Below are 12,735 nucleotides of genomic sequence, written 5' to 3' on the forward strand. Positions count from 1 at the left end.
AATGAATAAAAATAAAAGAAGAGGCTTGACTAAGCAAAATAGCCTAATAATTAACAAATTTGTCAAGGCTTTCGTAAAATATGATTTCTTGAAAAATGTTTATTATTATTATTATTATTATTATTATTATTATTATTATTTGGGTTTTGTAAAGCGCGTAGTAACCCGTAAGCATCCCAGCGCTAAGATCATGGCAGTCGAGAGGGTGACCGGGGGAGATCAAGGGAACAGGTGGGTTTTCAGAAGTTTTCTGAACCGGAGGTAGTCAGGTTCCATCCTTAAACTGCGGGGGAGAGCATTCCACAGGCGGGCTGCGTTCACAGAAAAACGCCGTCCGCCAGTGCGTGCCCTCTTCACTCTGACCGAGGTGATAAGGTGTTCGTGGTCAGAGCGTAGGGATCTCGTGGCTTTGTAGGGCCTAATGAATTTTTTGAGGATGGGGGGGCCTTTATCCTGCAGGAGTTTATGGGACAGGCAGAGGGCCTTAAATTTGACTCGCTCTCTCACTGGAAGCCAGTGGAGGTGCTTCAAAGCTGGTTTGGCCGAGGATCTAGCCGGAGTGTTGGTAAGAATCCGGGCCGCAGCGTTCTGGATCCTTTGCAGTTTGTTGAGGGTTGCTTCGGGAGCACCCAGATAGATGGCATTGCTATAATCCAGCCTGGACAGGCCTTGGATGAGCAATTTCTGGGAGACAGGGGGGAGAAGGGGCAGAATTATCCTAGTAGATTTAAGGAGCCCAAAGCAAGTCCCAGCGATTTTTATTGGCTTGGGTCTTGAAGGATAGGTCTTTTTCTAGCCAGATTCCCAGGCTCTTGACCTCGGTCTTGGGGACTGGAGGTTCACCCAAACAGGGGGGACAGATGTTAGGGGGAAGGAAAGGCCCCTTTGGCCAATAAGTAGGATGTCTGTTTTAGATCCGTTGAGTTTCAACGACGAACTATTCATCCATCCCTGAATTTCTGAGAGGCAGCTATGGAGGTTAGATGGTTCCTGGTTGGGGTGAGATAGAGACACCACTAATTGAGTGTCATCCGCGTAGCTGATGATTTTCACTCCGAACGTGATGACGACCTCCTCCAATGGGGACATGTAGACATTAAATAATGTCGTGCTTAATGACGAGCCCTGGGGCATTCCACATTGGAGGGGGGTTACGAGGGAGCGGGTGTCGTTCTCCCAGACCTGGAAGGACCGATGGTCTAAAAATGATGCGAACCAGGCCAGGGCGGTGCCGTCCACACCGATGTTTTTGAGTCGCTGGATTAAGACTTGGTGATTGACCGTGTCAAAGGCCGCACTGAGGTCCAGGAGGATCACTGCCACTGATCCTCCTGCGTCCAAAATGATTCTGGCCTCCTCCACTGCCGCAAGCAGGGCGGTGTCCGTGCCCTGTCCCGGGCGAAATCCGGTTTGCGAGTTTCTGAGCAGGTTATTAGTCTCTAGAAACTGCGAAAGCTTTTTGTTGACTAGCTTTTCGGTGATTTTACTAGTCCCGGGGAGGAGGGAGATTGGCCTGTAGTTGGCCATGTCCAGAGGGTCGAGTGAAGGTTTTTTAAGGAGCGCCTTGTCAACGGCCGATTTCCAACTGGGGGGGACTTTTCCCTGGAGTAGTGATGAATTGATGAGTTCAGTTAGCGGGGGGGCGATCGTAGGGGCCACTTTTTTTAGAATGCGTAAGGGCACCGGGTCGCTAGGGGAGCCACTTTTGATTGTAGCTAGCGTAATTAGAACTTCTTCAATAGTTACCGGGCCGAAAGAGTTTAGGTGGGCGGTTGTTAGGCCCAAATTAGTGCAGCCCACCTCAATAAGACTGAGGTCGACAGGGGGTAGGGAGGCGAGAATTTTCTGGATTTTCTCATCAAAGAATTTGGCCAGATTGATGCATTTCTCTTCCGAGGTGTTGGAATCTGGGAGTTTCTCTGGTCGCGGATCTGGAACTTTGAGTAATTCTTTGAGAATAATAAAGGTTTCCCTGGCAGAGCTGGATGAGTTTTTTATCCTTTCCTCAAAGAATGTGCTCTTGGTATTGCGTAAGGCAATTTTGTAGTTTTTTAAGGAGGTGCGGAAGGTGACTTTTTTGTCTATGGATTTCTCCTTTCTCCATGCGCGCTCTGTTCTTTTGCACTCCTTGCGTAAGAGGTTAAGATCAGGAGTGTACCAGGGAGCCGGGTTCACTCTTTTAACTCGTTTTAGGATGGTGGTTCTAGGGAGGAGATTGTCCAGTGAGTGGGTAAGCCAGGAGTTGAACTGATTATCCGCAGTGATTGAGTCAGAAGCCAAAGGGGGGGGTAGTGACCCTGAGTGTGGCAACCCATTCTTCAGGCGAGAGTTTGTGCCAGCGTCGCTCGGTGACCCGGGTTTTAGACGGGATGGTAGGTGGGACGAAAAGAGGCCAGTGAATGGGTATCAAGAAATGGTCTGTCCAGGGTAGGGGAAGAGGGGAGTAGGTTTTGAGGTCAGAGATGTTGGTGAGAACAGGATCTAGAAGGTGTCCTTTGTCATGGGTGGGCTCTAGATTCACTAGTCGGATACCAAATGACATGAGGTCAAGGAGGAGTTCGGAAGCAGTTGTGTTCTTGGGGTCTAGTAGATGGAGGTTCAAGTCCCCCAGGATTAGAAAGTATGGGGTAGAAGATGCCATCTGGGTGACTGTGTCAGTCAGACCGCCAAGGAATTTGGCTGGGGCTCCCGGCGGGCGGTATATCAGTAGACCAGAGAGTGAGGTTGCAGAAGATATCTGTAAGGCAAAGTGGCAACTTTCGCAGTCGTCGATATTACCATCATTGGTTCTACAGGAGAATTGCTCTCTGTAGATTATTGCCAGGCCACCTCCTCTGCCGAGGGGTCTATTCTGGGAGTGAATTTGGTAGCCAGGTGGTAGAGCATTGACAATGTCAGAGTCAGAGCAGGGGGTGAGCCACGTTTCCGTGAGGAATAGGATGTCAATGGCATGATCACGCACCAGGAGGCTGATTTCGTGGGAGTGTTTAGGAAGGGACCTACAATTGAGAAGGCCGAGCTGTAGGCCGCGGCAATGTGTGGCAGTGGACGCCGGATTGCAGAGGTCACAGTTAATATAAGATTCTTCTCCTGAGTAGGCGTAGTTAATGTGACCCATGAAAGTGTAAATGGTAACTAGAGATAGAGATCATGTTATGCCAACCTTGGAGGGCACACTTTGAGCTTCCATCGTGGCTTATGGTAGTCAAGTGTTTTTCCTTTGGGCTTGAAAGGTTTATCTGGAAAAAATTCTGTTCAATAGTTGCAATCAAGAGAATGCATCAGCTGAGGCTGCTTTGAAGACTGTTGCACATGATTCATAGACTCAAGATACACAATTTTCACATGGAGTTTGGTATCTTTCAATTGGCATGACTCAGTTCTACATCACTAGATGTGATTCAGGCCTTTTATCGTTCTATTCTCCTTTTAAGAGGTCTGTTAAAAAAATTAATTGAGCTGTTTTGGGCCATGTCGTTTAGACAGAGATTCAGTAGGGGCTAGTACGGATTTACCTTTATTTTCACCAACTAGCGAATTAGTGAATCTATTGTCTTTTACTGCTTTATGGCTTCACTGGAGTGCCATTGTTTCCAACAAAGATTTTTAAAGCAGATGGGTGATGACGTAAATTGTAGGAACTCCTAAAATACTCCCTAGATGGTCCTTTTGAGTGACACCCCCTTTCAAAAATTGTGATGCCCTTCAAGTCTTCTGGCTGTAAAAGCTTTAATCATCATGTTCAGTCAAAACAAGGAGGCAGTGACCTCCTTCTCAGATCAAGGCCCCTATTAGACAATGATCCCACCTTTCTGCACCTCATATAAATTACACACATCTCTGCTGAACAGTCAAGATGGCTCCTGGCTTTTATGAAATACAATACTCAACTAGTGCTATGTGAGCAATGAGGGAAAAGTTGGTTTCTGCTGATGAAATCGCCTCCCATTTAATTCCTCCCTCCCGTTTAATTCCTCTATTGTGCAGGAACCTTTTGATGCTGGGGCAGGAACCTTTTGATGCTGGGGCAGGAACCTTTTGATGCTGGGGAAGAATACGGGTCACTGGCTGACCCAATTATGTTTCCTAAATTGCTCTCTGTGAGCGTAGAGGTGTCATAAGGCTCTCAATCACCAAGTTTTAAATACAATATTAAACAATGTTCATCTCGTAACCATTTTATTTGAATGCAATCATTAACATCTGAATTCAGAGTTTGGACCCCAAATTTGAAAAGATTCTAGAATAACGGACCTTTGCAGTCACTACCAGTCCAGAATTTATGATTTGATGTACATTAAATTGTTGGGCGGGGCAGCTGCAGGCAGAAGGCTTTTGTAGAACACAAACGTCAGATGAGATATGTTTGGCTGAGCAGAATAATACTACGGTATGGTCTTCTACCCCAAGCGCAACTAGATAATACAGTTAGCTTGTACTGTGCCAGTAATTAAGGTTTGGCAAATCCCTACTCCCACCTGCCAAAGTGTTAAGAGGTTCCATTTGAACAATGAGCGAAATACTATTCTAGCAGCATGAGGAATGTTTTATGGCAGCAGACGTTACAGCCAATCAAAGGCAAAATACATGAGGGTACAACTTCACCTATATGAATTCTTATGTGCACCTAATTTCAATTAATTCAACTGCCGTATTGTAGGGTTTCACCCAGCATAAAGTCTTAGGAGTGGTGTAGAAGGCTGGATACCATCTCCGACCCCAATACTTTTAAAAAATGTTGAAAGAAAGCAATTCTCTTTATTCATCTAAGAAGAGAATAATTTGTTTCTTACTGTCACAGCTTTTGCGGATAAGTCGGCACTTCCACTCAGGGACAAAGAGCGATAAACAAGTGCTCACTATACCTATGGACCTACATTTTTCAGACTGCTGAAGGACCCACCAAAACCCTCTAAGGTAAGCATGAAGGAACAGTCTTGGAACTATATTAAATCGAATTACTTATTTTTTAGAACTTGGTGATTTAGGAGGCCACTCCACTGAATTTCATAATTCTTTTTGGGTACATCTTACTCAGCTGCGCTCTCACCTTCCATCTTGTAGTTTAGCCATGTCAGTAGCAACAGCATATGCCCCTCCAATAGCCATTCTTGTGATTAGTCAAAAATCCATTTAGAATCGTGTTCTTACGCCATTCCAGCTCTCATGCCATATGATGAGTGAACTGTAGGAACAGAAAAGGCATCTAATTCTCTCTCCGTTCCACCCCCTGCTGAGACTTTGATGCATCTGCCTGTGGTTATCCGATTGGTAAGACCGTCTCCCACCACTACCCTGCCTCTGCTGGGGTACACCCTAAAAATAGATAAGAGTAATGGTATGCACACATTCATGTGCAACCAATTAGAGTTGCAAGATTTGGAATTCTGTAATCTAACAACTCCTTTATGAATGTCATATCAACTTTCAAGGGAGAATTGAAGAGTCGGGAAGTGTGGTATTTTTTGCCTGGAAGATAGTAGAAAACTTTGTGACTAAATGGTGCTCCTGCTCCTAGTTATTCATGGCTGGATGACACATTATCCATGGTTTCATGGGACTAAGAATTTGATAGCTGGATAGCACTGGGAAATTCATAGTTTGATCACATCAGGACATGACGTCCTACAAAGCACCAAGTTATCTGGACTTTCAGCGGGATATGGTATTGTAAGATGGAGCTTTAGAATTGGCAAGCAAGTTGTGGAAGTTTAGAAAGTTTGTTTAACGATATATCTCCATAAATCCCCAGTATGTCATATTCCAACAGTGTTACAATTTGTTAGTTTAAAGTGTAAACAATCGGGTTTTAGTTCCTTGTTTTAAATAATTTAGATGGTGAAGATGGAAATTAAGGTATTTAATTCGTTGATTATGCCAACTAATCAACTGTTTGGGGATGCAAATTCAGGGCAGGAGAAGGCAAACAACAATTGTAAGTCAAGGGATTGTGGGATAGACTTCTCTTCAAAACATGTCAGTGGCTGTACTATCCTCTAGATCTGCAGACAATTACAAAACTGATAACATCAGCCAGGAAGGGTCGGGATGGGGTCAGACATTTTAAACAACAGTGTACTTATATTGTAATCACAAATCGCGCCCCCGCCCCCACTCCTGCTGGTTTCCCGCCGACCCTCTCCCATTCGCCGCCCCCCCACTCTCCATTTATGGCAGAGTCGACGCGTACGCGCAGCGTGCTCGCGCAGCGGGCGCGCCAAAGGCAAGCCCGTCTGCGCCCGTCCGCGCCTGGACCGCGCCCAGCGCCAGAACCCCTGGCCCCCACAGATGCCAGCCCACCCGCCGGACCTACGACGCAGCCTCCCTCAACGCACTCAACAACGGCCGGATCCCCGGCTGCCACCGAGCCACCCCAGGACGCACCCACGGACCCTTCACCTGCCAAACCTGCAAGTTCTCCTGCATCTGGACCTGCACCGCACCCGCCAAGCCGAGCACCAGCAGCAACCACCTGAAGTGCATCCTGGTCAACACCCGCTCCGTCCGCAGACACGCCGCCGAACTCTGGAACCTCCTCGACTCCACATCTCCAGACATCGCCTTCCTCACGGAAACCTGGATGAACGCCTCCTCAGCGCCCGACATCGCCATCGCCATCCCGGAGGGATACAAGATCACCCAGAGGGACCGCGTCAACCAGACAGGAGGAGGCATCGCCATCGTCCACAAGAACACCATCCGCATCACGACCAACACCGACGACACCCTCACAACCGCTGAACACCTGCACTTCCAGATACACACCGACCCCAAGACCACCCTCTGAGGCACCCTCATCTACAGACCGCCGGGACCACGCACACAATTCAGCGAAGACATCGCCGACTTCATCAGCCCGCACGCCCTCCCCTCCGCTGACTACATCCTCCTAGGAGACCTCAACTTCCACCTGGAGAACACCAACGACCGCAACACCACCACCCTGCTGGACAACCTCGCCAACCTCGGACTCAAGCAGCTGGTGACCACCCCCACCCACTATGCCGGCCACACGCTTGACCCCGTCTTCTCCTCCAGCAAGGACATTTCCTTCAGCCACGCCACCGGACTCCACTGGACAGACCACAGCTGCGTCCACTTCAGCTTCAGAAGGACCACGCTCCACCACCACCCGCAACCGGTTCCCCGCAGAAGCTGGAACAAGATCACCATCGACCAGCTCGCCACATCCCTGAGCCAGAACCCGCCCGCCAGCTCAACGAACCCCAACCAAGCCGCCAACTACCTCACGAGGTGGATCAGCAAGACCCGGCAACAAGAAAGCATCCTGGTTCACCGACAAACTCAAGAGCTCCAAGAAGAACTGCTGAGCCCTCGAGAAAGCCTGGCGCAGAGACCCGACAACAGACAACATGGCCACCCTCAAACACGCCACCCGTAAACACCACCAACTGATCCACACCACCAAGAAAACCGCATTCAAGGAACGACTAGACAACAACGCCCACAACAGCAAGGAACTCTTCAACATCGTCAAAGAGCTCTCGAACCCTAGCGCCGGAAACAACAACATCACCCCATCACAAGACCTCTGCGACTCGCTCGCCTCGTTCTTCCACAGCAAGATCGCAGATATACACAACAGCTTCAGCACACAACCGACGCACTCTACGACCGCACCAACGCCCCCCACCACCACCCTCCGCGCCTGGACCCCGATCAACACCGAAGACACCATCCGCACGATGAACTCCATCCACTCCGGATCACCAACCGACCCCTACCCTCACCACATCTTCAACAAGGCCGACTCCATCATCGCACCCCATCTCCGGGACGTCATCAATGCCTCCTTCGACACCGCCACCTTCCCAGAGAGCTGGAAGCACGCCGAACTCAGTGCCCTACTGAAGAAACCATCAGCGGACCCCACCGACCTAAAAAACTACCGCCCCATCTCGCTCCTTCCTTTTCCTGCCAAAGTCATCGAGAAGACCGTCAACAGACAGCTGGCCACCTTCCTCGAGACAAATTGATCCCTCGACCACTCGCAGTCCGGTTTCAGAGCCAACCACAGCACCGAGACCGCCCTCATCGCAGCCACCGACGACATCCGAGCCCTGTTCGACAACGGGGAAACAGCGGCATTCATCCTCCTGGACCTCTCCGCAGCGTTCGACACGGTCTGCCACCACACCCTAGTGCAGCGCCTCAGCAACATGGGTATCCAGGAGAAAGCACTGGAGTGGATCATCTCCTTCCTTGCCGGAAGAACCCAGAGAGTCCGCCTCCCCCCGTTCATATCAGAGGCCACCGAAGTCATCTGCGGCGTACCACAAGGATCATCGCTCAGCCCCACGCTGTTCAACATCTACATGAGCCCCCTCGCGGCCATCGCATGCCAACACAACCTCAACATCATCTCCTACGCCGACGACACCCAGCTGATCCTCTCCCTCACCAACGACCCCGCAACCGCCAGAACCAACCTACACGAAGGGATGAAAGACGTAGCCGAGTGGATGATGAACAGCCGCCTGAAACTGAACTCGGATAAGACGGAAGTCCTCATCCTGGGATCATCACCCTCCGCCTGGGACGACTCCTGGTGGCCCCCTGCCCTGGGCAGCGCACCCAAACCAACGGACCACGCACGCAACCTGGGCTTCATCCTGGACTCCTTCCTCTCGATGACCAGACAAGTCAACGCCGTCTCCTCGTCATGCTTCAACATCATACGCATGCTACGGAAGATCTTCCGGTGGATCCCCACCGAAACCAGGAAGACGGTCACCCAGGCGCTCGTCACCAGCCGACTGGACTACGGTAACTCCCTCTACTCCGGAACCACAGCCAAACTTCAGAAAAGACTCCAGCGCATTCAGATTGCCTCAGCACGACTCATCCTGGACATCCCCCGACACAGCCACATCTCCGGACACCTGAGAGACCTGCACTGGCTCCCCATCAGCAAGAGAATCACGTTCCGACTCCTCACCCACGCACACAAAGCTCTCCACAACCAAGGCCCCAGATACCTCAACGACCGCCTGAACTTCTACACTCCCACCTGCAAGCTACGATCAACCAGCCACGCCCTCGCCGCCGTCCCCCGCATCCGAAGAGCCACTACGGGAGGAAGATCCTTCTCCTACCTGGCGGCCAAGACGTGGAACTCCCTCCCCCATCCACCTCCGCCTGACCCCAAGACCACCTCTCCTTCAGGAAGCAACTCAAGACCTGGCTGTTCGAGCAGTAGCAATGCTCTTTCCGGCAAAGCTGAGAGTCGAAGCAGAAGGCAAAAGCTGGTTCTTCGCGTCACCGGAAGAGACGCAGGACTGGCTGGAGGGCTGGCGCCCAGCCAAAGGAAGCAACAGACAGGGGATAAGACGAAGACAACAACCCTCGCAAACTGCCCTGCCCGTGGAGACGGAGGGCTCGACGGGAATGAATGCTAGTGCAGGGAACGGGAGTGACGTTGAATGACACTATGGCGTGAAGTACCTTAATGCCGCGAGACGTGACCTGAGCAATGTTGCCACGCTTGAGTACACCGTTGCATTTTGCCAGGGTTCCACTAACAAACCTACAGACAGGCTGCCAGGTGGCAGAGTGGTCATTGAACCTGCAGGCTATTCGGCAAGACTGCAATAGACTTTGTGAGGCGATGTATGAACGCTACACCCCAGATGGGAAAGAAGCACAGTGCAGATCGCACATCGTAGACTACAAGGACGCTCTTGGAGGTGCGCGGGGGTCACAGAGCGTCTCTTCCCCCCTTATGCAAGTACACAGTCATGGGACTAAAGCACTCTGCTCAGTTGGGGTGGCGGGTAGTTTTAAATCCGCGAGGCAGGGAGGGGGGTGGAGGGTTGGGATCAGTTAATGGTAGGTTTATTAGTTAAGGTTGAAGCTTTTTTTGTTCGTGTTGTTGCAGCATGGATTAATATAGGATACTACATGGCAGACCTATTTGGAGCAGTCCTGGACAGCTTGACCATTACATATAACCATGACAGACACAAACCGAGATGATAAGGACAGTGTCCAACAGACACAGACCACCCAGAAACAAGTCCCCTCACGGAGTGTTATTTGTGAAACGTGAATGGGTTGGGGGACAAAATTAAACATGGGTTAGTACTGCACTACCTCAGACTGAAAAATCCGGCGGTGGCACTTCTCCAGGAGTCTCACCTGCAGGGGACGACTGTTAAGGCCCTGGACCGATGGGGCTTTCGGATGGTAGTCCACTCCGATTTTACCTCCGGATCCAGAGGGGTTGGGATCCTCATAAACAAGCGCTTCCCTTTGATAGTCACCGGGTCACGCAAAGACAATCAGGGAAGATTTGCGGCAATCGCATGCCAATGGGATGGCAGACTATACAGTATCGCGTCAGTATACATACCTCCGACACTACCATTAGACCGCCTTTTCAGACCTTGGGAAATTCCTACTCCACTTCCTTGTGGAGAACTAATTATTGGTGGGGACTTTAATGCCACCATGAATGCATCTGTAGACTGACCGTCCCCTAGAGACTCAGGTGGACCCACCCATAGGCTGCAGGAATTTGTGGACACACTTGGTTTGCTAGATGTGTGGAGGACCAGGTATCCTGAGGAAAGACAATACACATTTCATTCTGGGGTACATAATAGCCTTTCAGGGCCGGACTGGGAACCACAACCGGCCTGGGCAAAGTGCTCGGCCAGCCCCCTCTCCCCACTCGGGGGTGTTGGAGGTACCGCTGAGCTCTTTTCCTGGGCCGGTTTCCAGCCGATTTTGTTACAGGGCCGATTTTGCAGCTATATTGCAAAAACGGCCCTGTAACAAAAACGGCCCCCAGGGGCCCAAAACGGCCCCACCCGTGTGGCGCACCGGGGGATTGCCCAGTGCCCGCTATGGCCAGTTGGGCCTGTAGCCTTTCAAGGCTAGACTACATTTTTTCCTTTGCCACAGGGATGCTAGGCATGACAGAGATCAGGCATTTGCCCAGAGGTATATCGGACCACTCCCCAGTCCTCGTCACATATGCACCATTTGCCCCACAAAACCAAAGATGGTTCCCAATCCGCCCGGGGTATCTCAAGAATCGTAAAAAAAGCAAAGGCCTCATTAAGGCGACAAAATGCTATTTCGAAGAAAATCAGCACTCTGTTCCCTCTCCAACAACCCTGTGGGAGGCATATAAGACAGTACTCCGTGGGCACGCCATCTCCCTAATTGTAGGACAGAAGAGGGAACGCCAAAAACACATTGACCAGCTCGAATTAGAGGTCTCATTAGTGGAGGCGGCCCAAGCAGCAGACACTACGGATGAGAGGACACACAGACTACACCTGACACAGCAGGAGTATAGAGCATTAACGCGTGAAGAGGCCTCTAGTGGACTGACCAAAACGCAACGTATGATTTACGAGCACGGAGATAAAGCAGGTCATTTATTGACCTGGTTGGTAAAGAAGGAAAGAGCGAATACCTGGATAACTCAGATTAGATCACAGGGGGGAGATTTAGTAACTGCACGGTCGCACATCACTGTAGCGCCTGTTCAACATTATAAGACCGTATACACACCAATTGCCACTGCAACGGTGGAAGAGAACCTTGCATTTCTACACGACATACACATGCCCACCTTAGGCGCAGATGCCATAACAGCCTTAGATGAGGACATCACACCGGAGGAACTTACACAAGCAATCAGGGCACTACACACGGGGAAGGCGTTAGGTCCCAATGGAGTACTGGTCGAATTCTATAAACGAGCAGCTCCTCAACTCGTACCACACCTCTTGGCCATGTACGTAGAGAGCTTAGACAAAGGGATCCTACCAAGGGACTAGCCTCTTGCCACTATAGTTACAATACATAAAGCTGGGAAGCCGACACAAGAGTGTACATCCTACAGACCAATTTCCCTCCTTAATGCGGAGGCAAAAATACTTGCCAAGACACTAGCAACTAGACTACAACCACACTTCTCCACGGTGATCCATCCGGATCAATCCGGATTTATGCCCCACCGCAACACAGCGCTTCATCTCAGACGACTGCATGGCGTCATGGAGCGTAGATCAACTATAGCGGAGGATGCAGTCATACTCGTGGATGCGCGAATGCCGTTTGACTTATTGGAGTGGCCCTTCCTTTTCGCAGTTCTTAAACATATGGGATTCGGGCCAAAATTCTGCGCATGGGTTCAACTATTGTACACACGACCAATGGCGAAGGTAGTGGTAAACGGCCATCTATTGGCTGAATTCCCACTGGGTAGAGGGACAAGACAAGGCTGTCTGTTATCGCCACTTCTATTTGCATCAACTGCTTCTTGGATATCTGCGCAGACTATGGACGTGTATCAGGGTACACCATCAACTGGGAAAAGTCGCTTCTATATGTCCTACATGGCTCCCCACCATGGCTTCCACGTGGGTGCGCACTTCAGATAGCCACGGACGGATATTCGTAACGTATGACCATGCACAGTTTACCGAAAACAACTTGACACAACCCCTTACAAGATTCAAAACCGACATCAAGCATTGGCGCACGCTACCTTTGACGCTACTGGGAAGAGCTGCCCTCTTTAAAATGATGGCGCTTCCTAGGTTTCTATACACTTTACAGAACACACCTTTCCCCCCCTGCATATTTTGCAGCGATCAACGCGGAAGTGACAACTCTGCTCTGGGATGGGAAAACTCCCCGTATAGCAATCCAAAACTCACCAGAAGTTGGTATGATGGAGGGATCGCTCTTCCTGAC

At 50.3% G+C, this 12,735-nt stretch overlaps 1 protein-coding gene across 5 annotated transcripts in view; it reads left to right on the forward strand.

Annotated features, from left to right (window-relative positions):
- STX11 (syntaxin 11) overlaps positions 1-12,735 on the forward strand; it is a 398,327-nt gene that overhangs the window by 322,591 nt on the left and 63,001 nt on the right. For 3 of the 5 annotated variants that reach the window (XM_078648674.1, XM_078648675.1, XM_078648673.1), the window contains one exon: positions 4,802-4,917. The exons of the other annotated variants lie outside the window; for them this stretch is intronic. The gene's annotated coding sequence lies outside the window, so the exon portion shown is untranslated. The remainder of the gene's footprint in view (positions 1-4,801; positions 4,918-12,735) is intronic. 5 annotated transcript variants of the gene reach the window in all.

The sequence above is a fragment of the Lissotriton helveticus genome, chromosome 6, assembly GCF_964261635.1.
Source record: "Lissotriton helveticus chromosome 6, aLisHel1.1, whole genome shotgun sequence".
Classification (NCBI taxonomy): domain Eukaryota; kingdom Metazoa; phylum Chordata; class Amphibia; order Caudata; family Salamandridae; genus Lissotriton; species Lissotriton helveticus.